The sequence below is a fragment of the Lynx rufus genome, unplaced genomic scaffold (genome assembly GCF_022079265.1).
Source record: "Lynx rufus isolate CCGP_SWC_20201006 ecotype Redwood Valley unplaced genomic scaffold, mLynRuf1.p SCAF_17, whole genome shotgun sequence".
Taxonomy (NCBI): Eukaryota; Metazoa; Chordata; class Mammalia; order Carnivora; family Felidae; genus Lynx; species Lynx rufus.
The window spans coordinates 3,779,395-3,803,736 of NW_025814831.1; the positions used below are offsets into that span (position 1 = coordinate 3,779,395).

General features: G+C 48.0%; 1 protein-coding gene across 4 annotated transcripts in view; it reads right to left on the reverse strand.

Moving 5' to 3' along the window:
- TRAF3 (TNF receptor associated factor 3) overlaps positions 1 to 18,665 on the reverse strand; it is a 119,756-nt gene extending 101,091 nt beyond the window's left edge. For 2 of the 4 annotated variants that reach the window (XM_047080037.1, XM_047080040.1), the window contains exon 1: positions 18,556 to 18,665. The gene's annotated coding sequence lies outside the window, so the exon portion shown is untranslated. Of the gene's footprint in view, positions 1 to 9,978; positions 11,637 to 17,921; positions 18,035 to 18,555 lie in introns of those variants that run through there. The other 2 variants (XM_047080039.1, XM_047080038.1) reach the window with 2 other exon arrangements.
- Positions 18,666 to 24,342: the final 5,677 nt, after the last annotated feature.

Genomic DNA, 24,342 nt, shown 5'->3' on the forward strand with positions numbered 1-24,342 from the left:
CCCAGGCTCTCAGCCCTGGCTGACACTGGGTGTCAGCATCCCCTCGGGACTCTACAAAGATAACCATTAAATCTGATTTCTGGGGTCTTAACTGGCTGAAATCATCTGAAGTTGGGTCTCCAGCTTCTGTGCTTCTCTCTAATAACTGTAATGTGCAGCCGGGATTCAGAACCGCTGACATGAAAGCATTCAGAGAAAAGAAATCAACGCTAAAGCAAGACTCGTGAGAAGGCAGCCCGCAAGCCCCGTCAGGAGCTGCAGCGCAGTCCCCGTGCTCCGCCAGGGGGTCTGGGAGGCTTCCGCCAGTGACCAGGAACTGTGACTAAATGCCTTAGGGATGGAGTATCCCAGCCATCTCTGGCTCTGTGGGCATCCCCCTTCCCCACGAAACCACTGAAACCCGAGACTCACCACACCAAAGGCCAAGTCCTACCGGACGGCCACGCACCAGCGCGAAACAAGGAGGTGCCACTGCCTGCCAGCTTGACAGAAACAAATACTTACTAGAAGACTACGTGAAAAGAAGTTCTAACTTTTGTGCCATGGCTACACGACGGTATGAACTGATGAACTGAGTGGAATCTGCACACATCCGTCAAGCTGTGGATTTTAAGTTATGCTCACTGAATCCTCAGATCGAAAGGGACATTAGAGGTCAAGCAGCCTGCTCCTCCCACAGATGTCTGCCGGCCTCCACTGAACACACCCATCAAGAAGGACCAGGAACAGGGGCGCCTGGGTGGCTCAGTCAGTTAAGTATCTGACTTCGGCTCAGGTCATGATCTCATGGTTCGTGAGTTCAAGCTTCACACGGGGCTCTGTGCTGACAGCTCAGAGCCTGGAGCCTGCTTCCGATTCTGGGTCTCCCTCTCTCTCTGTCCCTCCCCCCACTCGCACTGTGCCTCTCCCTCTCAAAAATGAATAAACATTAAAAAAAAAAAAAAAAGGAGGACCAGGAACAGGCCTTCCACAATGCAAATGTGCCCCCTGATGCCACCTGAACTCAAATTCTGCTTCCAAAATTCTAAGTCAGCCACCATCTTCCACTGCCACTATAGGGCCATTTCTGGTACGACACAAATGCGTTCCAGCCAGCAACACCCCGTCAGTTCTCTGGAGAGGCTAGTTTGGTAAAATCCCTCATGAAAACTGAACAAGAGTCCTATTCCAACTGGAGCATTAGCTTGCCGACTTACTCACTCATCCTGTAACCTGCACATACACACACCCCCCCACCGCCCACTTTGGGTTCTATTGCTTTGCAGGCCATACAGGGATTCTCGGGACTGCCACCACCTAGATTTCAACAGACCAGAGAGTAGTTGCCTGGAGCCTTGGGACCACAACCCCAAACCGAGAAGGGGCCGACCTTCACTGCCAAGGATCCAGAAAGCAGGGAATCAAACCAAAGAGGATTATTCTCAAGCCTTAAGATCTAACGGAATTTGCCTTGCTAAGTTGTGTAAGTGCTTTGGACCTGCCATCCGGTCCTTCTTTCCTAGTTCTCGCTTTTGGAGCAGGAACAGCTATCCTGTGCCTGCCCCCACCATTGTACTTTGGAAGTGGTTTCACAGGTTCACAGCTGAACAGGAATTTTGTCTCAAGGTGAATCATACCTCGAGTCTCACCCACATTTGATTTAGATGACATCTAGGTAAAACTTTGGACTTTAGAGGTTATAACTGGGACTAACAGACTTTTGGGCTGTTGAGATGGAATGCATATATTCTGCACGTTAGAAGGACATGAATTTGAGGGGTGGGGGGCAGAATACTACATATGGTCTGAATTATGCCCCCTCAAAATTCATATGGCAGAACTCTAACCCCTACTATGGTGGCATCTGGAGATGGGCCTATGGGAGGTAATTACGGGCTCTAATAAGAAGAGACAGTAGAAGGGCGTCTGAGTGGCTCAGTCGGTTAAGCATCCGACTTCGGCTCAGGTCATGATCCCGCGGTTATGGAGTTCAAACCCCTCATCGGGCTCTGTGCTGACAGCTCAGAGCCTGGAGCCTGCTTCCGATTCTGGGTCTTCCTCTCTCTACCCCTCCCGTGCTCTCTCTCTCTCTCAAATATAAATAAATAAACACTAGAAGAGACAGAAGAGAGCATGCTTCCTGTCACCCTCTCCCCACCATGTGAGGACACAGTCAAATGGCAACCATCTGCAAGCCAGAAGAGAGCCCTCACCGGAAACTGAACTGGCCTGCACCTCATCTTGGGCTTTGAGCCTCCAGAACTCTGAGAGATAAATTCCTTTGTACCAGCCTGTGGTACTTTGTTATGACAGCCTGAGCTGGTTAATACATGCCTCTTTCATAAAGTATAATGTTCTAGATTGAAACGCACAGTTTGAATTTTTTGAGAACACAGAGAATGTCTCACTTAGTATCATGCACGCATATCTACCTAGCATGACTGGCACCCATGAAATCTCTATAAAAGTTTGCGGCACTAAACTGACTTTGGTCAGTGTTCATTTATATGTTGCTCTTCCTTATACATATACTTAACAAAAACGTGCAGAAAAATACCGACCACCTAAATACACGCTGAAACAGTCGATGTCTGATGGACATATCCTCTATCTTCTCTTTTCCAGGTTGAAAACTGCAAGTTCCTTTAACCTTAAATACTATCTTTTGTGTTTCTGGTGAATTTTTTAAAGCTGATTATTTTACCTTCACAACAGCCATGACACCATTATCCCTATCTGCCATGAAAGGAGATAGGGGTTTCAAAGGTTGAACTTGCTCAGGGTCTCAAAGGCTGGTGGGGCCTAGCCTGCAGGCCCCCGACTCCTACGTAAATCTCTTCCCTCCACCGCAGGGAGGCCACCAGCTCTACCCAAACTTTCCAGCCTCTGGCTGCCAACAAGTACTCTTCCTGCCTTCTCCCATTCTATGTAATTTAGAAACTTTCACATTTATAGTGTTACACTTAGAAGAACAGAATGTCAAAGTTTTAAGAGACTTTTACTGTATGCAGAATTGGGACCTCTATGAAGAGGCCTCACAGACAACTGTTTCAGGTGAAATATATAAGTGACTAAAAGCTGATGCAGTTCCCAAGAACCGTAAGACAAAAAGCGAGGGTAACTATCTTAATTCACCTTAACAAAGAAACGCCTCGTTTACATGAACCAGGACAGGGGAGCCAGACAACATGAACAACTGTGTGAAACGCCGCTGTCCTGTCCCCATCCTCCCTGTCTCGCTTTCCACCCTCCCCAGTCCTCTAGTTTCACTACCCTTCTTCAGCCCCTATGCTGCTCACCCCCAGGCCACAGTCACCACATATGGTGTAGAGAATCTTGGAGGTAATGGTGAATGAAAAAGGTAAAGCAGCAGCCCCAAAGATTTGCAGAGAGTAATCACTCTTTCCCTGATGATATGCCAGAAGTCAGCACACTTACAGAGTTCATAAAAAGAACAGAATGAGGAATGGGCGTGCCCGCGTGTGCGTGGCGCACACGTGTGCATGTGTGTGTATAAAACTTGACTGCTGTAGGGAGGGAGACAAAACATAAGAGACTCTTAAATATGGAGAGCAAACAGAGGGTTACTGGAGGGGTTGTGGGAGGGGGGATGGGCTAAATGGGTAAGGGGCAGGAAGGAATCTACTCCTGAAATCATTGTTGTACTATATGCTAATTAATTTGGATATAAATTTTTTAAAAATAAATAAAAAAAAAATTTGACCGCTGTAAAAGTGCTCAGACCATCTAGACCACAGGCTCTTGACCTCAGGCATGACAGAAGGGGACTCAGGAACTCCCAGGACTCCCTGAAATTTCACGCACCTGTCACTCCTGTGTATCACCCATAAAGACGCTGACTCTCTTCATTCATGCCTACTTTGGACAGGAGGTAAGATGCCCAGCAGTGACGGGTGTTGAGGAACAAAGGCGCAGTAAGCTTGGGAAGCTCACCTGGAAGCCGGCCTCCTGGCCAGGGGTACTGGAATCACAACCCTGTAGCAGGCGGGGCTCTGGGAGCTCTGGTGCGGGTGCGGGTGCAGGCAGAGGGCGCGTGGGGGAACACGACACGACTCGCACAGCTCCTCCCTCTCCACCCTCATCAGCCCCCATGCAGAGGCAGATTTCTTGTTTCATTATTTAAATTCACTCTCACTCTTCTATGACCTCATCACATTTGCTTGCTCAAATAGTGTTGCAACAATCAGCTGAGAAAGGCTGAGAAAGCACAGTTTACAGAAAATGAGATTTCCATGTTACAACTAACGCATACACACCTCCTCACATGCTGTCAAATTATCCCACACTTTTCTACATAAACAGCCGTAACTTAATTCTAATAAGTCTCTAGGGGTTTTACTAGAATGATCTAGGGTGAACAACAGGAAATTTAGGATATGTAGGCTTACTAATATTTTCTCAATGAAGCTTTTTTTAAGAACAGAGAGAGATATGGGGCACCTGGGTGGCTCAGTCAGTTGAGCATCTGATTTTGGCTCAGGTCATGATCTCGCGGTTCGTGAGTTCGAGCCCCGTGTCAGGCTCTGTGCTGACAGCTCAGAGCCTGGAGCTGCTTCAGATTCTGTCTCTCCCTCTCTCTCTGCCCCTCCCCCACTTATGCTCTATCTCTCTCTGTCTCTCAAAACTAAATAAACATTAAAAAATTAAAAAAAGGGGCGCCTGGGTGGCGCAGTCGGTTAAGCGTCCGACTTCAGCCAGGTCACGATCTCGCGGTCCGGGAGTTCGAGCCCCGCGTCAGGCTCTGGGCTGATGGCTCAGAGCCTGGAGCCTGTTTCCGATTCTGTGTCTCCCTCTCTCTCTGCCCCTCCCCCGTTCATGCTCTGTCTGTCTCTGTCCCAAAAATAAATAAACGTTGAAAAAAAATTTAAAAAAAAAAAAAAAAAAAATTAAAAAAAAAAAAGAACCGAGAGAGATATAAGCTTAAACTCCATAATACTCTTCAAAATGAAAGTGAATTTTCAAGTAATTTTTAAGACGAATGAATAGGAAGGGAAAATATATAGACCCAAAGTTGTACTTGAAAAACTGACAGATGATCAAGGATTCCTGCTGATTAAGTAAATAAAACATACTTTTTAAATGTTTGTGTGTGTGGTTATTTTTTAATTTATTTGAGAGAGGGTGAGTGTGAGTGTGGGAGGGACAAAGAGAAAGAGGGAGAGAGAGAATTCCAAGCAGGCTCCACGCTATCAGCTTAGAGCCCAACATGGGGCTCAAACCCACGAACCATGAGATCATGACCTGAGCTGAAGTCACGAGTTGGACACTTAACCAACTGAGCCACCCAGGTGCTCCAAACATATATTTTACTACATTTTATGAATTACCATTTTATGAATGGGTGTATTTCAAAATTTTATTCATGAATTCTTGGTTCAGAAGACAGAATGCATTTTCTCACAGAAAACAGGTAACACAGCAGTTGGGGTTTCCATTTTACCCACAAAAGCCTGTCTTATGAAGCATACACAACATACACTGTTGATAGCACTGGAATCAAACCACAACATGTGCAGTGGGTTAAAGATGGCCACAAACAGACACTCCTTTCAACAAGAGATAAGCAATGTGTCTCCTCTCCCTAAACCTGGGAGTACCTCGCAGGTTCTTTGATCAATAGAACATAGTAGGAATAACACGAACACTAATCTGTCAGCCTCTGCTTCCTCTCCTAAAAAACTCATTGTAGGAATCCCTAGGCTGTCATGTAAGAAATCCGACCACCCTAGCAGAGAGGCCATCTGCAGAGGCCCTGACAGTACATGGAAAGGAAGAACCACTAAAAGCTAGGCCTTCCAACCATCCAGTCATGGGAGCATAGCCATGCTGGACCTCCACACCAGACACCAGATAAACACCAGTGAGTGACCTTGGCTAATGCCACACAGAGCAGAAGAATCACCCAGCTGAACCCTGCCTGATCAACCCACAGAACCGTAAGATCTAATAACAGATTACTGCTGGTTTAGGTCACTAATACTTAGGGCAGTTTGTTATTCAACTATCATTATCTGGAACAATCTGTGGCTTTTTCACAAAGCGACAGGCACATCTCTCTCTTGTCCTGGCATCAGGAATAGTGTCCCCTCCTTCATTCTCCACTGGTAGACACAGAGTTACGGTGGTAGTATCAGCCAGGATTTTCCCAGTGATAAGCTATGACGGGCAGCCTTGTATTGTGGAGGTATGTGGCATGATCATCGTCATCCGGTCTGCCTGAAAACTCTCCTAAATTTTTCTATACATGGAAGAGAGGACAGGTTTCAAAATTCTGAAGAAGCCTGATGTCCAGTCAAAATGCAGTTGGTAACCTGATACAAAAGCCAGACAAAGATACCACAAAAAAACTAAAAACCCATATCCCTTATGAATATAGATGTAAAAACCTCAACAAAATAGGAGCAAATCACATATAACAAGACATTAAGATGATCATACACCGGGACAAAGTGAGATTTATCCCAGGAAAGCAAAGGTAGTTCAACATGCAGAAATCTATTAATGTAAAACACCACACTCAGAATAAAGTGGGAAAAAACCCACATGATCCTACCAATAGAAACACAGAAAGCATCTGACAAAATTCAGCATCCTTTCATGATGAAATGCTCAGCCAACTATGAATTGAAGAGAATGTCCTTAAAATGAAAAGGGCATTTCTTTAAAACAAAAACAAAAACGAAATAAAACCCACACCTAACTTCATAATCGATGGTGAAAGACTGTATGTAAACTTTCCCCTAATACCAGGAACAAGATAAGGATGTCTGCTTTCACTACTGCTGTTCAACACTCTAGTAAAAGTGCTAGCCAGAGCAATTAGGCAAGAAAAAGGAAATAAAAGGATAAAAGGAAAGAAAAAGATAAACGATATTTGTACATGACATGATTCTATATATAGAAAATCTATATACACAGAAAACCCCCCTGGGGCACCTGAGTGGCTTGGTTAAGTGTCCGACTCCTGGTTTCGGCTCAGGTCATGATCTCACAGTTCTTGGGTTCCAGCCCCGCATTGGGCTCTGCACTGACAGCACACAGCCTGCTTGGGATTCACTGTCTCTGTCTGTCTGTCTCTCTCTCTCTCTCTCTGTCCCTCCCTGCTTGCTCATTCTCTCTCTCTCACAATAAACAAACATTAAAAACACTTTAAAAAAAATCCCCAAAACTACTAGAAAAATAATAACCAAATTCAGCAAAGTCTGAGTATATGGTCACCACACGAAAATCAATTGTGTTTTTATACACTAGCAATGAAAAATCTTAAAATTAAGGAAACAATTCTGTGTACAATAACATCCAAAAGAACAAAATACCTGGGAATAAATTTAACCAAGGAGGTAGATTTATACATTGACACTACAAAATCTTGCTAAAAGAAATTAAAGATGTAAATAAGTAGAAAGACACCCACAGTCATGGATTCGAACACTTAGCAGTGTTACAATGGCAACTCCCCAAAACAGATTCAATGCAATCCCTATCAAAATTCCAACGACCTCTTTTTGCAGCGAGAGAAAAACTGATTCTCAAATTAACATGAAGCTGCAAGGGGTCTCAAGTAGCTAAAGCAATAATGAAAAAGAAAAATAAAATTGAAAGACTCATACTTCTCTTACTACTTCAAAACTTTCTACAAAGCTACAGTAATCAGAACAGTGTGCCACTGGCAAAAGGAAAGACATACAGACTGATAAAACAGAACTGAGAGTTGAAAAATAGATTCAAACATCTATGGCCAGCTGATTTCCAACAAAGGTACCAAGACCACCTAATGAGGAAAGAACAGTCTCTTCAACAAATGGTGCTGAGACAAGTGTATAACCACATACAAAAGAATGAAGTGGGGGGAGCCTGGGTGGAGCAGTCGGTTAAGCGTCCGACTTCAGCCAGGTCACGATCTCGCGGTCCGTGAGTTTGAGCCCCGCGTCGGGCTCTGGGCTGATGGCTCAGAGCCTGGAGCCTGTTTCCGATTCTGTGTCTCCCTCTCTCTCTGCCCCTCCCCCGTTCATGCTCTGTCTCTCTCTGTCCCAAAAATAAATAAATGTTGGGAAAAAAAAAAATTAAAAAAAAAAAAGAATGAAGTGGGACTCCCACTTCACTTCATATACAAATATTAACTCAAAATGGATGGATTAAAGACCTAAATGTAAGAGTAAAAACTATATAACATAGGGGTAAATCCTCATGACCTCAGATTTGTCCATGGATTCTTGTATTTGATACCAAAAGCACAAGCAACAGAAAGAAAAGAAATGGATCAACTGGAATTAACAAAAGTAAGAATTTTTGTGCACCAAAGGACCTTATTAAGAATCTGAAAAAAAGACCTACAGAATGGGAGGAAATATTTGTCAACCACATATTTACTAAGGGTTTAATATTCAAAATACATAAAGAACTCCTGGGGCACCTGTGTGGCTCAGCTGGTTGAGCATCCGGCTCTTGATCTCCACTCAGGTCATGATCTTGTGATCTGTGAGATCAAGCCCCATGTCCAGCTCTGTGCTAACGGTGCAGCGCCTGCCTGGGATTCTCTCTCACCCCGTCCCTCCCCCACTCACTCACTCACTCACACACACATACACACACACTCTCTCTCTCTCTCTCAAAAATGAAACAGATTAAGTATATATGTATGTGCGTGTATGTGTACATATATATATATATACATACACGGGTATACATATGTACGTATGTGTGTATGTGTATATATATATATACACACACATACACGTGTGTGTGTGTGTGTGTGTGTGTGTGTATATATATATACACACATATATATAACCCTTACAATTCAACAACAAAAAGATAACCCAATTAAAACATGAGCAAAGGGCTTAAGTGCACATCACTCCAAAAAAGATATAAATTAAAAGATGTTCAGTATCACTGGCCATTAAGGAAATACAAAACTACACTGAAGATACTACTTTATATCCACTAGACTAGCTTAGATAGATAAATGTTGCAATGATGTACAGAAATTGGAACCCTAGGACGTCTGTGGTGGGAATAAGTTAAACACAGAATTATTACCATATGACCTAGCAATTCCATTCCTAGGTATTTCACCCAAGAGAAATAAAAACACATGTCTACACAGAAACTTACACAAATTATTCATCATAGCCAAAAGAGGAAAACAATCCAAATGTCCATCGGTGGATGAATGGATAAATAACTTGTGACATATACACAGGATGGAATATTATTCATCCATAAAAAGGAACAAAACACTTATACATGCTATAATTTAGATATACCTCAAAAACCAAGTGAAAGAAGCTAGACATTAAAGGTCACCTGTTGTATGACTCCTTTTATATGAAATGGCTAGAACAGGCAAATCCATAGAGACAGGAAGCAGATGAGAGGTTACCAGGGGTTGGGAGGAAGACAGAATAAGGAATGATCACTTAATGCATAAGGTTTTTCTATGGGATGATGAAAAAGGTTTGAAATTAGAGAGAGCTGGTGGTTGCACAGCATTGTGAATATGCTAAATACCACTGAAATGTACATTCTAAAACAGTTAATTGTATGTTAATGTGAATTTTGCCTCAATAAAAGAAAATGTAGTTAGGCTACAGTATACTGATTCATCCATACAAACACCTGAGTACCTACCACACTCCAGGCACTCTCCTAGTACACGGGTTAAGATGATGAACAAAACTTTTCTGTTACAAATTTAAAAAGCAAGGTAAGAGACTAGAGAGTGAATGTGGCCTATTTTAATTAGGGTGTTCAGGGAAGACCTCCTGAAAGAAGTGACATTTGAACAGAGATGAGAACGAACTGAAGAAAATTATTCTGCTAAGTAACAGAAAAAAATAATCTACTGAAATTAAAACATAAATTTTAATTTATCAAAAATCATCACAGGCAAAAAAGTCCTTTTCTACAAATCATTTTACTCTTTATTATGAGTAATTTCTTTATGGTCCAGTAACACGCTGCTTCTACACTTACCTGCAGGGTAGTCTCCCAGGGCCAAGCCACACTCCCAAGACAGCCTGTCATTCCCCTTGCTAACAAGGCAGGTTTTCCCTTTAGGAAATCACTCAGGAAAGGAAAGAGGGAAAGGAATTAGCACTTATGATATGCTGGGTTCTCACATTCACTCACATTCTCACTTCTATTCCTCACAATTACCTTTCCATGGCTAAGAAAAATTAAGGTTCACAAAGGATAAGTAAGCTAAACGAAGGACCAGAATTCAAATCAGGCCTGATTTCAGACCCATACTCCTCCCATACATAAATGTCTCATTGTTACTGAGCGCATCTTAGGCCACACCGAAAATATGATGAAGTGACCCTGTCCTTGAGAAGCTTGTCATCTCAAACTAGAGACACATCCAAGATGTACCAGAACATTCCTCAACCTGAAGAAGGCACAACAGGCTCCAGGAACATGAGGCCCTTGCTATCCAATACCATGGCATGCACCCAAGAAGTCTAACTCATGTTAAGAACTAAGGAATCTACCCTGTATCACTCCAGGAACCTGACCTTGTGGCCTTGGGGCCTAGACGTGTGTCAGTATTCACAACACTTCCTGGAGCAGGTACAGATAGATGTCCATGAAACAAGCCTCCCCCTCGCAACCCAGCCATCACTGACCCTTCCCAGTTCTGTGTTCAAAACTTTACAGTGGCTCTAGCAGAAGAGCCACTTAAAATCTTCTCCAAAAGAGTCAACAACATCATTTCCTCGCTAATTGTGGAGAAGGCTTCTTTGCCTTTAACTTATATTCCCGTAAGTAATCCGTAGTCATAATTAAATTCCAGATGAATGGGTAGAAATTTGACTGTGCTGGACTGCAAGCGTTATGCTCTCTACAGAGTGACCAGGCACCAGGGACTTGTTCACCACTAACAAGCTAATGCTTGTAAAACCTTATAAAAACATAATGACTAAACACTATCATTATTACTTGACTACCCGTTTAAATGTAAATTAAGAGAGGGAAAGGGGAAAGAAAACACATTAGTAAATCAGGTTTGGGACTGCTACTCAGCAAGATGTAAGCAACATCTGAACCACAGGGGTAAAGAACATCTTAACTGAATTTGTTAAAGGATACTGAATGTAATGTTGCTGCTATAAGAAAATAACTCAAAACAGAAAGAAGAAATGGAGGGAATACCAGCTAGAAAAATGAATCAATGAAGGCAAAACAGATGTTAGAAGGAAAGGCTACAGGAAAAATATATGCTGGAAAAATACATAATTTATTTAAAAAGTACTATTTACCAGCAAAACTAAAACGTTAGAATCTGAAAGCAAAACTAAAAAGTCTAGAATGTGAACAAAATCCAAAACAGGACTGTAACTCAGCTTAAAACTGACCACGCGGCACAGTAATGAAAACAGGAACTCTGGAGTCCAACAGGCCTATCGCTCTTCACTGTTCTCATCTGTAAAATGGGAATTACTCTTACTCCAAGTTAGGCTGGCACAGAGGTGGCACCCAAAGGCAGCCAGTGCCCTGTTCCCGATCACTCTCCCCGACACAGCCACAGGGAGCGCCTTCAGACCCTGACACGCAACTCTGCCAGCCACTGCCTCCCTTTCTCTTCTGCGAGCTTGCTGATGGTCGTCCTCCCTGGGAAACACCTCCTAACCCCGCAGTCCAAGTGACACGGCATCCCCCCCCCCCCACTCTCTCAGCACCTCCGTTCTACCCGCACAGGGCCTACCCAGTGGCTTTTCCGGCTCACCATCTTCCATAAGCTCCTCGAGGATGGTGAGCAGACAGCAGTTTACTTGACTAGTCAGCTTTGACAGCTAGCACAGCTCCTGAGTAGGCTCTCAAAAATGTGTGCTGATCAAATAAATCTCAATTATCCCAAGTCAGAATAGAGACCAAGCAGCTTCCCTGGGGGAAAATCTTGAAAAGTACAACATATAAGGAAAAAATCTGTACTCTGGGTGAATAGTCCATGCTTTGCCATTATCCAACTTGGGACAGTTATTCAGCCAAACATTCCGAGCCTCTCATATAAAAAAAGAGGGAATTCAACTAGAAAGTCTCCGTGGTCCCTACCACAGGCAAGGGCATATTATGTCTACATTCTAACATTCTTACTCTACTACATCTTGATTCTCTATGTTAACATCGTAGAATGCTTTATTGTCCATTTCACTCTTAACAAGCACGTGATGTGCATGGTGCTTTCTGCCTCATTTTGCAGATGGGGAAAGCAATTCAGACAGAACAAATAGCCTGACCAAGTAGAGAGAGCAGGACTGGCATTCAGATATTTAAAGTTGGTGCCTTCCATCATCTGCACCCTCCTCAAGCTGGGGAATGGACAGCTCCAGGGACACATGGTAGAATGCCAAGGGAGCCCTCAGGGGTCCTAGGGAAGCCAAGGACAAACAAAATGCATCTTTTGGAGAATTAACGGTACTCAAAAATTTGGGAGACAAAGTGTGTTTATATTTCAAAAAAAGTCAGACGTATTACTGAGTACAATGTGGAATTTGTATTAAAACTTAAGATAAAGGGGCACCTTGCTGGCTCAGTTGTAAAGCATGTGACTCTAGATCTCAGGATTGTGAGTTCAAGCCCCATGTTAGGTGTAGAAATTACTTAAGAAATAAAAAATAGGGGCGCCTGGGTGGCTCAGTCAGTTAAGCGTCCAACTCTTGGTTTTGGCTCAGGATCATGGGTTCGAGCCCCACATCAGGCTCTGCACTGGGTGTGGAGCCTGCTTGGGATTCTCTCTCCCTCTCTCTCTGCTCCTCCCCTGTCCATGCTGTCTGTCTGTGTGTCTGTCTCTCGCTCTCTCTCTCTCTCTCTCTCTCTCAAAATAAGTAAAATAAACTTTAAAAAATAAAAAAAAGCAAAAATAAATAATAAATCTTTTTTAGAATTTTTAAATAAAACTGACTGGGCCTTAGAGACTTGCAACATACTACACTAAAGCCATGCCATGCCCTTTCCCACACAGAAAAGCCATCTAAAACCAGAACACTTAATTTACCCTATAATAACATCTCAAACATCAGGCTGTATTAATCCAAAAAGGATAGAATTTAATTTCTAGAATAAAGTTGTGACTTCGGGGCATTACTGGGCAGGGAAGGACAAGAACTAGTTGCCCTGTTCTTCCTTTCTAAGTCATTAAAAGCACCCAAGAAAGGTACCGTGTCAAAGGAAGTCTCCTGTCATACAAGCCTCTTAATGCCGTAAAACGGGGAGAAGACAGGGGTGGGCGCAGGGGCACAGCCAAGGGAGGCAGCTACAAGGCACACCGGACTGCAAGTCTATCAGCGAAACCACGTGGAATTGTGTGGACCTCTGGGATGGCTCTCCTCTCTCCCAAACTTGCAGTTCTGGACATGAACACTGACAGGAGAGGTCTAATGGGAACCTCATTACCTACAGTGTATGCAGGCCTCCTACTGGGCATTAACCTTCCAGAGTACAAAGCTGGTCTCTAGAAACCTTCACTACAATTCTCATGACTCCTGGAGACTCAGGTTTTACCACTCTGGTACTACTAGTGTCCTAAAAACTTTATTATCCCACTTGGTTAATTGATTTAGCTTTTATCTCCACTCAAAGAAACCAAGTTTCCAATAAACATGCTTTTGGGTTTTGCCATAGAATCAGTGTTTAAATTGGAAAGAAAATCAGAATATCAGAACAGCATGCCTGATATCTTTCTTGGTAGAATGGCCTCATAAAAAGTTACCCAATAACCTGCATTAAAAAATATATACGGGGTGCCTGGGTGGCTCAGTCGGTTGAGCATCGGACTCCCGATTTCGGCTCGGGTCGTGATCTCACAGCATATGAGATCAAACCCCGCACCGGGCTCTGCATTGACAGCACGGAGCCTGCTGGGGTTCTCTCCCCCACCCCCTCTGCCCCTTCCCACTCGCTTTCTCTCTCTCCCTCAAAATAAATAAGCATGAAAAAAAAAAAACCTTTAAAAAATACACATGTATAAGGGCACCTGGGTGGCTCAGTCAGTTGAGTGTCCAACTTTGGTTCAGGTCATGATCTCATGGTTCATGAGTTCAAGCCCCACATTGGGGGCTCGCTGCTGTCAGCGCAGAGTCCGCTTCAGATCCTCTGTCCCTCTCTCTGCCCCTCCCCCACCAGAAATAATTAATAAATTAATTAAATTTATAATAAATTTAATAAATTAAAAAATAAATTAAAAACATTAGAAAAAAATATATATATACACACACAGAGTTAAAACCTGCATGGAGCAAGCCCTAGAAAAATGCAAATCATGAAATGAAATTATAGGACCCAATTTTTTATTTCTTGAGAATTAAAAAGATTTAGGTCATTTCAGCACAGATGACAGAGCAGTAGGTTGGGGGAGGGGGTCCTGAGGGAGGTGCTTTTTAACATTTCCACCCCTCCCCTCACCACCACTTCTTGAGCCTTTCTACCTACAGGGAGAAACAGTAGAGACAGCAACGTGCTGCCACTCACCACTCCGTTCCCCAGTGCAGACCAGGCCCTTCGCAGTGTAGAACGCCGGTTCCCCGGGGTCACAAAGGGCCTGGTAAGAGCGGGAGGACAACACTGGAAACACTACAATTGGAACCCCGCAGACCAGCGGCACCGCCAGCACTGTATCTACTGGAGGACAGCAAATTGTCAGATCTCCTCTTACCGAAACACAGCGGGGTATGGAGAAATCCCCTTCCTGCCATCCTCAGGGCCCTGCAAGAGGCCCAGAGACCTCGCTCATGCTGGGACTCAACACCCACCTCCCAGAAGCCTTCCCGGACTACCCACCCCCCCCACCTACCCATAGCCGGCCAAGAGCTTCCCCTTTCCCGGATTTCCACCATACTCTCAGTCTTCCACACAATTCACGAACTCATTTTATGACTACTTGGTTTTATGACTACTTAGGTGGGTCTTCGCTCCAGCCAAGCGCCTGCTCCCTGAGGGCAGGGTGGTAAAATTCCACCTTTCCACGCCCTTCCTGCCACAAGCTTCAGTCCAGGTGCTGTGGTGGTCCCATACCCTTGGTTTCTGGCATCTCCCTTCCCTGTGCACAGGGGCGGACTTCTGCAGCCCAGGCTCTTCAAGACGGGTGCCGAATCTCACCCGTCCTAGCTCTGTAACAAGAACATTATGGGAGCTCAAGGCACATTAACTGAACATTAGGTTAGATGAGAAAAAGATTCCCAACTCCCAGTTAATGATCCACTTATCTCGAGGAATACAGAATTCAGCAAGAGATTCCCACCTCATTTTTAGAGCTGTGAGAAACCAACAGTCACCTACGTTTTCAATATCTCACTACCCGCCAGCCTCAGCCCAAGGTTTCTGCACAGGGAGGAAAAAAAAAAATCCCATCCAAAAAAATTTTTACTGCTTAATGATAAAAAAAAAACAAAAAACACCTCACCTCCTCCTTCCTAGGTTGGTTAGCTCCCCCCCCCCGCAATCATCTACAATACTGTTGTGCAAAAAAACAATTTAAAAAAAGCTCCTTAAAATGAGAAAGACGTTTTGTATTTTTTAGTTAATAATGAATGATGGGTATCACACAAGCACACGTAGTTTTCTGACATTTTTCCTTACTTTTTTTTTTTTAATGCTTATTTATTTGAGACAGAGAGAGACAGAGTATAAGCAGTGGATGGGGCCAAGAGAGAGGGAGACACAGAATCCCAGGCAGGCTCCAGGCTCTGAGCTGTCAGCACAGAGCCCGACACCGGGCTTAAACTCGTGAACCGCGAGATCATGACCTGAGCTGAAGTCGGACACTTAACCGACTGAGCCACCCAGGCGCCCCTGACATTTTTCCTTTATGTTTAAGACTACACTTTCTTCTATTTCTTTTAGCTCCTTTGGACCCAAAGCCTCCCGCTGTGATGCAAGTGGCACCCACCCCCATTCACCTCTCTACTGCCCTCCTGCCCCGGGGCATCTGGCCTCCCCTGTGGTTGCACTCCTCCCACTCAGAATAAGCCTAAGCATCACCTCCACGGTTAGGCCTCAACTGCCTCTCTCTGGTCACCTTCCAGGTCCACTGGCCTCACTTCACTTCCTTCCTTCCCACTCTGTAGCTCTCTTCCCAGTTTGTCTCTGCAGGTGAAGTCAACATGATGATTCTCCCTCCATTCCCCCCAAATAGTGTTTCTTCCTCTATGAACACTCGTGAAGAAGCACATGAGGGGTCCAGATTCTATGGAATCAACACAGGAGGCTTTGGTCACAAGACGTCTCCTCTACCAAGTTAATAGTTCTTAAATTGACCAGTGCAAGGAAACTCAGCTATTGCATAATACTTGATAGTTAAGATCACTTGCTGTTTGGAGAGTCCTGCTATATGGAGATGAGAAAATAGAGATGGGCAAATTTAACGCAATTTCCTTTGTTTGCTTGAGCCAGCTTAGACTTGCAACACCACGGTGACTGTTTTATCTTTCTGAAAGTGCAGCTTTAACATCATAGAGAAGGACTTTAAGAGAGCGATAAATCATTCTCCTCCTCCGTTCATTAGCACAGCTATCCTGACAGTACCCCAGAAAGGCCTCTCTCAGGTTTGCACAGTGAAAAAATAAAGGGATTTTAGCCAGGGTGTTTACAGAATCAAAATCCCAAACACAGGGGAAAACAGCAAGCAGCAGCCCAGATGTTTCAGTGGAACGAAGGACTTTCTTCAAGGCACGAACAAGAGTAAGAATATTTTGACGGTATTAACAGAAGCGACTGACCGTGCTATTGCCTGTTTCCAGAGGAATGTCTTTACACCCTTCTCACTGAGTGAGGCCATCTTATTAAATCCAAAATGCATGGATAGAATCCAAGCAAAATAACTGGTCGTCTTTCCCCTCACAGAAAAATTCACATGAATGTCTTAAAAAAAAAAAAAAAAAAAAAAAAAAAAAGCTGGAATTCTCCCTGCCAGTTCTCTCTGCTTTCCTGGCTTCTGCATTGTGACAGCTGGAACAGATGGCGTCTGGGTGAGACACCTTAACGTCTTAAACCTCATGCGTGATAAGGGCCGATTTGAACCAGTGATGCTAGAGTCCCAGGTCTGTCAGGGTTTGTCATGAGCCCCTACTCACAGGGATTTCCAATCTTGTCTGCTATGTTCTGATTTTCCTACTAACAAGGCTTATCTTGCTTGGCCAAAGAATTCTTCGTCTATAGACTGATTCTAAATAATATAGTCACAACAGAGTAAAAAAAAGCAAATATCCCCTGGCGCTTGAAACACGACTGGCTATGCACTATTTTGCCAGACATCCTACACATGATGCAGTCTTTTTAACAGGCCATTTTCAAAGATGTGAAAGACACGCGCAGATTTTAGCACCGACCGACGGTCCGCCTGGTCATTTCTTTCAATAAGAATTTTAGAGCCATATAGAAGGTTACAGAAAACGTTTCCAAACGCTTCACCAGTGTGCATTCACGACAAATGCCAGGGGGAAAAAAAAAAATTATGGCTCCTCCTCTGTTGTATGCTGTGAATGTAAATTAAGAAGCGGTAAGGTAACGCTCAACACAGCCTTTATGACTCCACAAAAATAAATGAACACACACACACACACACACGCTCACACACCCCCATCTCCTTCTGAAATCTGATTCAGAGCTTCATAGGAAAAACGTGAAATAAAACTGTTTTCTTCAACGGAGCATTAGCTGAAGGGTTGTTAAATTTCAAAGCACGTCCACGACAGTTCACCCATTTCCCTTTTGTTTACAGGTTTGCAAATTAAGGGTAAAGAACATTCCACACAGAATTCTCTCTACAGGTCTCGATATTAAATAGATGTCCCCAAATGGGGTGACGGCGTGAAAACGTGGCAAAGCGTACGTGAGCGATAGCCTGGCGCCTCGAGATGAAATTTTAAATACCGTGGCAGGCATCCTTTTCATTTTTTGCACCTCTGGGAGCCCGGTCTGACCTTTACTATGAATCAAAGGTGGAATGTGTGCATTTTGCCCCGAACTGGATCCCAGTACCGCCTGCCTTCGAGGCCACTGCAGCTCCCCGATTATGAATCAGTCAGAGGTTCATCTGCAGAGGAATGACTCAGTATAAACTTTTAAATAAGGGCTTCAGAAGCCCCCCCAACCCCCGGCCGGCAGCCCGGGGGGGGGCGGGGGGACCCCTCGGTGGATGCAGACCCCCAGCCGGCGCGCCCCCCCCCGCCCCCGCCGCCAGAACACACGGCCTCGCGGGGGATGCCGGCTGTCCCCACCCCGCGGGGCTCGCGTCCCCGGGAGGCCTCGGCACCCCGTTTCCTGAAAAGCTGCGGGCACCCCGGCCCGCGGGCCCCGGGCCCGGCCTCGAGGACAAAGTTTTCCGAAGTTGAGGCGCTCGGGGGGCGGGCGGGCCCGGGCGGGGGCGGGGGCGAGGCGGCGCCGCACCGGGCACTCGCCGCCGGGCGCCGGGCCTGCTTCGCCCCGGCCCCGCTCCGGCCCCGGGCCCGCCGCCGCCGCCGCCGCCCGCCGAGGACGCGGGAAGGGGCCGCCGGGGATGGAGCCTCCCGCCCGCCCGCCTGCCGCCAGCCACCCGCCGCCGTCGCCACCCCTTACCCCGCGGTCCGCCCCGCTCGGCCGGCTCAGGGGCGCCGGGCTCGTCCTCCGCCGCGGTCCGCAGCGTCCTGCTCCCCGGGCAGCCCCATGTCGGGGGGCGGGGAAGGGCCGGCGGCCGCCGCCGCCGCCGCCGCCGCCGCCGGCTGGAAAGTCCCTGCTGGGCTGCAACCCCGGCTCGCGCACGCGGCGGCCGCGCCGCGCCGCGCTCCCTCGCGCCCTCACGCACCCTCTCGCAGCACTTCCTCTCGCGCGCTGGAAATCCCCGCCGGCCGCCGGAGCGCGCCCCGGCGCGCGCCCGCCCCGCCCCCGCCGCCCGCGCGCGCGTGGGAGCGCAGGAGCCCGCGAGCGCCGCCGGCCCCACGCGCCCGCGGCCCGCGCGCCCCCGCTCCCCCCCCCCCGCGCGCGCCCGCGACCCGTTGCTAAGGCCCGCCCGCCCCGCGCCCGCCCCGCGCCCGCCCGCCGGCCTTAGCAACGGCGCCGCGGCGCGAGCCGGGGCGGCCCCCGATGCCCCCCGCGGCCGCCGCCGAGCCGCCCGCCCCCTCGCTCCGCGCGGCCCCCGCCCCCCGGCAGCCGCGCGCGCCCCCGCCGTCTCCCCCTCCCCTTTCCGGGTCAAGAAGCCACGCAGCCGCGTGTGGGCCCCAGAGGTGCAGGTTGTGTCGCTGCCAGGAGCGATGGCGTCACCCGGTTCACCCGCGCAGCCACGCTCGCGGACACTGCACCGCCGCTGGGGCACACTCGGTCTCACACTCAGGCGCACACTTGCCCACACGGGCTCACAGACCTGCATTCCTAAGCGCGGCCCCACTCATGCACACATGCTCGCCGCACACACGTTCACGGCCACGCGCACACTCACCTGGGCACTGGCACCCTCCCGTGCCCTCGCGCCACACACTCCTTCCCATACTAGCGGACACTCATGCTCCCGCACAGCCATGCATACGCGCGCACACACACACACACACACTCCTCTAGACACACGCGCAGGTGGGTGGGGCTGAAGGTGACTCAAGCCATCTGGGCCCCTGCTTTTTTCCCTTGAGAGCGGGATGTCTACGCATTTGTTTGGTTGGAGTTTCCTTTCCTTCCTCCCTGGGCTCCTCCCACACCCAGGAAGCTGCCTCTCAGTCAACTGTGAACAGGGTGGCCAGTTTGCCGCGAGTGCCCAGAGTTCTCGTGGCCTGCGTGCCCGGGGCAGAAGAGTCCTCCCGCACCCCGCTCCTCCCTGGACCTCTGGCGTCTATGCAGCCTCCAGACCCGGGGCCACCCACTCATCCCGGGGCCTTGGCCCCGCCACCCCCGAAGTCATCGATGATTACCCCAAAGGCCTCTGAGGTTGCACCCGTCCTGGCTGGGCCTGTCTCTGGGAGGCCCTAGGCCAACTCTGCCCGTGTTTACGAGGCAACAGAAGGGGGCTTTTCATTTTTCGCTTCTCAAGGAGGCTTATGAAGGTCCCCGGACCAGAGCTGAGACCAGTGTGACCAGCTTAAGCCAGTCTTCCTTCTTGTATTTCTCCAATGACTCATGTGAGTAGAGGCAGGAAGTCCAGCATCTCCTCCTGCAGCTTCCCCTGTGGAACGTTCCGGAACCCTGGACAGTGAGCCGTGGTTCTGGCTCCAGCAGCCCAACAGGTTTCTGTCCTCCAGCCACAGCAGTGGAGCCCTGCTACCCAGACTCGGGCTCCAGTGGCGCCCCCACTTGGGCCACAGAAGGTCACAGCTTTCTGAATTCAGACCAGAGAACCCGAGATGGCTGCTGTTCTCCCAAGCAACCATGTCAGGGTGACCGGCTAGCAGCAGCCAGCCCTTGTGCACAGACCTCTGGGCTCTGTGCTGAACCCAGGTCACCAGATGGGCTCCCCTTTCCCTCACGGTGGGTTCCCCTCCAGAGCCTTGCGTGCCCTTTCCTGCCTGTTGCAACTTGTAGTGACTCTCACCTGAAAGGATCAGGTCCTGGCTGCTTCCCGTACCCCAGACTCCAGGGCCTCTGCATATTGGCCCACCGGCTCCCAGGTCCCCAGGCCCGCCCAGACCGCCGTCCTGGGACACTGGCCTCCAGGTGCTCGTTCCCACCTTCTGCCTCACACTATATTGCAAGGGCTCTTTTAAAGACTTTGCCAAAATAAGACTGCCAAAAATTCTCTAGGCTGGGCTATTTTTGGTTCTTTTAAAATAGGCAACAAGGTGGAAGTTTCAAAGATCCATCAGAGGGGTTTTCTGGGACTCCTTTTACTCTCTTCCCAAAGCAGCATCCAGCAACGTTGAGAATGAATAGATTCGGGTACACCCCAGGGTGGAGCCCTCTTCTGGTGAGACCTGCTCCTCTCCTCTCTCCCTCTTCCGCCTGTCCTTTCCCTTCTCCAACCTTCCGGCAGTGCTGGATGCCCTGCTTTAGAGACTGGAGGGGGACAGCACAAATCATTTTGCCCCTAACAGGGCAACTGCTTTGGGGGTGGGTGTTCTGTCCTCTGCAGTTTCAGGCTGCTGGGCAGCAGTGATGGGCAGCAAGGAGAGCCAATCACAGGTCTCCTCTGCATTTCAAAGGCCGCCCTCTCTGTTCCCTATGGCAACGAGGAACAACAAGCTGACACCATTTCTGGACAAAGAAATTTCTCACAGGGATTTATGTAGCATTACATGTTCTGTTTGCTGTGTTTCTGGGAGAAGTGCACACAGATATTAGAGCAACGGCTCAGAAGCCAATCCTGTTTGTTTTCCAGAGGAAGGGGGAAAGTATGCATCATATAGTGTTAGGGGGCTTTTGGCCTGTGAATGGGGTCTCACAGGCCTTTCCCTGAATATGATGATCAGGCCCTCAAGTGACACCCACGCAAAGACCATCAGCTGCGCCCCCCACCCCGGCCCCGGGAGGGGGTCTTACTTGGGCTGCAATATGCTAGCAACTTCTCCCACTAAAATATTAAATATCACCTCAGGAGGGACCGTGACACACGGCAAAATAAAAAAATAAAAACAGTTCTACTAACTGACCAGACAAGTAGCTTCCAAACTTTTTGAATTTTACAGCACAAACCCAGTTGTGTATCATGTATGTGCAGGAATATACACGCACATATGACGACACTTAGCCTCAAACATGTGATGTACGCGGATATTTTCTATTCCATTCCGTTTTTTTAAGTTTATTTTTTGAGAGAGAGAGAGAGAGCGGGGGAGAGAGAATCCCAAGCAGACTCTGTGCTGTCATCGCAGAGCCCAACACGGGCTCAAACTCACCAACCGTGAGATCATGACCTGAGCCAAAACCGAGAGTCCGACGCTTAACCAGCTGAGCTGTCCAGGCGCCCACCCCCTCCCCCATTCTACTTTTTCGATACTGTTGTGACTCTCTCAACTCACTGTTGGTTTGTAACCTTAAGTCTGAAGACACTCTCTTAGACGGAACGAAGGGCTGAAGGGGCCCGCGGCTTTGGGGGCGGGCGGCCTGGCAAAGAGCACCCCTGGCAAAGCTCCGTGGTGAGTGTGCACTGTCGCAGCAGGGCTGGGGAGCCAAGGCCGCCACTCCCCCGTCCCGTCCAGGGGACCCTGGCTAAGAGCAGAGGGGTGCCAGCGGGGAGCCAGGCTGCCTGTGCCCCTCTCTGGACAGGGACAGTGGAAAGTGAAGACAAAGGAAATGGGGCATGGGGAGACACCGGATGGCGAGGGTATATAGAGCCAGCAGGGGTCTTGTGCAAGAAACAGGAACAGGGAAGGGGGGAGATTTGGGGAACTGGCCACATCAAGTTTTAATCTTCTCTCATTTCTGTGGGCCACTCAGGTTGATGAAGGTGTCCTCATTTTAGGAAACCCCGTTTGAGGGTTTGCACGCGTGTGCGCACCACTCGCGGTATCTCTGGTACTTTATTTACCCCAGTCCTTCAGGACAGCATGAGCACCAGGCGAGGCTGACCTCCCACAGGTGCCTCGACCGGAGCCCCACACCCACTTTGACCTTTAACACTTTCTGAAAAACAGATTCAATCTCACCAAGAAAAGGGTGGTTTTCACTGCAGATCTTGCGGGAGACGGGGAAGAGGGTTTGCATCAGTTACCACACAGCAGACTCATGAACCCCGCTGTGAAAATCCGGCTGCCTGCCTTCAAATCCCATTCGGAAGGTTCACCTCCTCTGTGTGATCACTGACCTTCTTTCCCAACCTGCAGGTCGGTCGTAACAGCGCCTTTCCTCCCCCTAAGCACCCCCCCACCCCCACCAGGAATTCAACTCCAGCCTCAGCCCGCACACTCCACTCAGCAAACAAGCCAGTGGCTGGCGGAGTCCTACCGCCAGCCCATCCTACCCCAGCAGACCCCATCCAAGTAGTCTATGCTCCTCCCTGCTCATTAGCAACGAGGAGGGAGGAAGTGATAAGGTTCAAATGAAGTCTCGGATTAATGAGACAAAATGTTTGAAAAGTACAAGAATCGTTCTAATTCATCAAAACTGCGAGGTGACATCTCACTATGAATAAAGGCAAATGTGGTGCCCTTCCCCATCTCTCAAGGCTGGTGGCGACGAGCCTGAAATGTCATATGATGCCAGATCAAAGCAACTTATTCCACTGTCCCCTTGTTCGTTAGTGCATTCAGTCAAGACCCGCCACCCTTCCAGCACAGAACCAATTAAATGCTTGCCCTTTGGAGCTCACCTTGTAGCAGGTGAAAACAGAAAATAAACCTCAAGCGAATCTATCACGAGAGCTGAGGAGCAAGCTAGAACAGAGGAGGGGAGGAGGGAGGCCTGGAGTGAATGGTCAAGGAAGGTGGGGGGCAAGGTGCCAGATAAGGTACCACTTGCATGTAGACCTAAAGGAAAAGAGGAGGGTACCATGTGGATATCTGTGGGAAAAGCATCCAGGAAGAGGGAATGGCGTGGGCGAAGGCCCTGAGGTCAGTAAGCATTCGGGAGGCCAGTGTGGGTGGAGCTAATGAGCAGGAGAGAGTCGCAGAAGATGAAGCTAAGGGTGGGAGATCAGGACTCCGGGAGCTAGAGACACAGGGCCCTGAGGGTCATCAACAGAACTTTGGTTTTACCTGAAGATGGGAGCCATTGTAATGTTTGATTGACAGCTTATATTCTATCCAAACTACCCCTACACCTGATCTGACTTCATTGTCATTCAGCCAATAAACACAGGCCAAGAACCAGGCAAATCTGAACAACAATCAGACGCCGTCTTGTTACATAATGAATGAGGTCACAGCCGATGAAGCGTGGTGTGGGCCGGCAACTAGAAACACAAACCTCCTGGGTGTTAAAAAAGGAGGTGACTCCCTCTTGACCCAGTGACCTCACATCTGGGACTCTCCCCTCCAAAGATATAATACCAAATACTGGAAAACCATACCTCCTACCTTCAAAACTGAGCAAAGGGAATGACCATCACCCTTTATCTAATGGCCATGGTGGTGGTGTTAAATCCGCAGATGCTGGGGGTGCCTGCCGGGCTCGTCCGACTCTTGATTTCGGCTCAAGTCATGACCTCACAGTTCGTGAGATCGAGCCCCGTGTCAGGCTCTGCGCTGACAGCACTGAACCTGTTTGGAATCCTCTCACCCTCTCTCTCTCCCCTCCCCAGTGCGTGCGCACTCCCTCTCTCTGATAACAAATAAATTTTAAAAATGTAAAAAAAATGTAAACCTAGCAGATGCTAACAGCCCCGAACTTGCTGTCAGATGGGGTGAGAACCCACAGCACGTGGACTGCAGGCCACGTAGCTCTGGCCACAGCACTGTCCCTGCACGGCAGCCTTCGCTCAGCTGCTCTCAGTGGTCTAGTCCCCAGGAA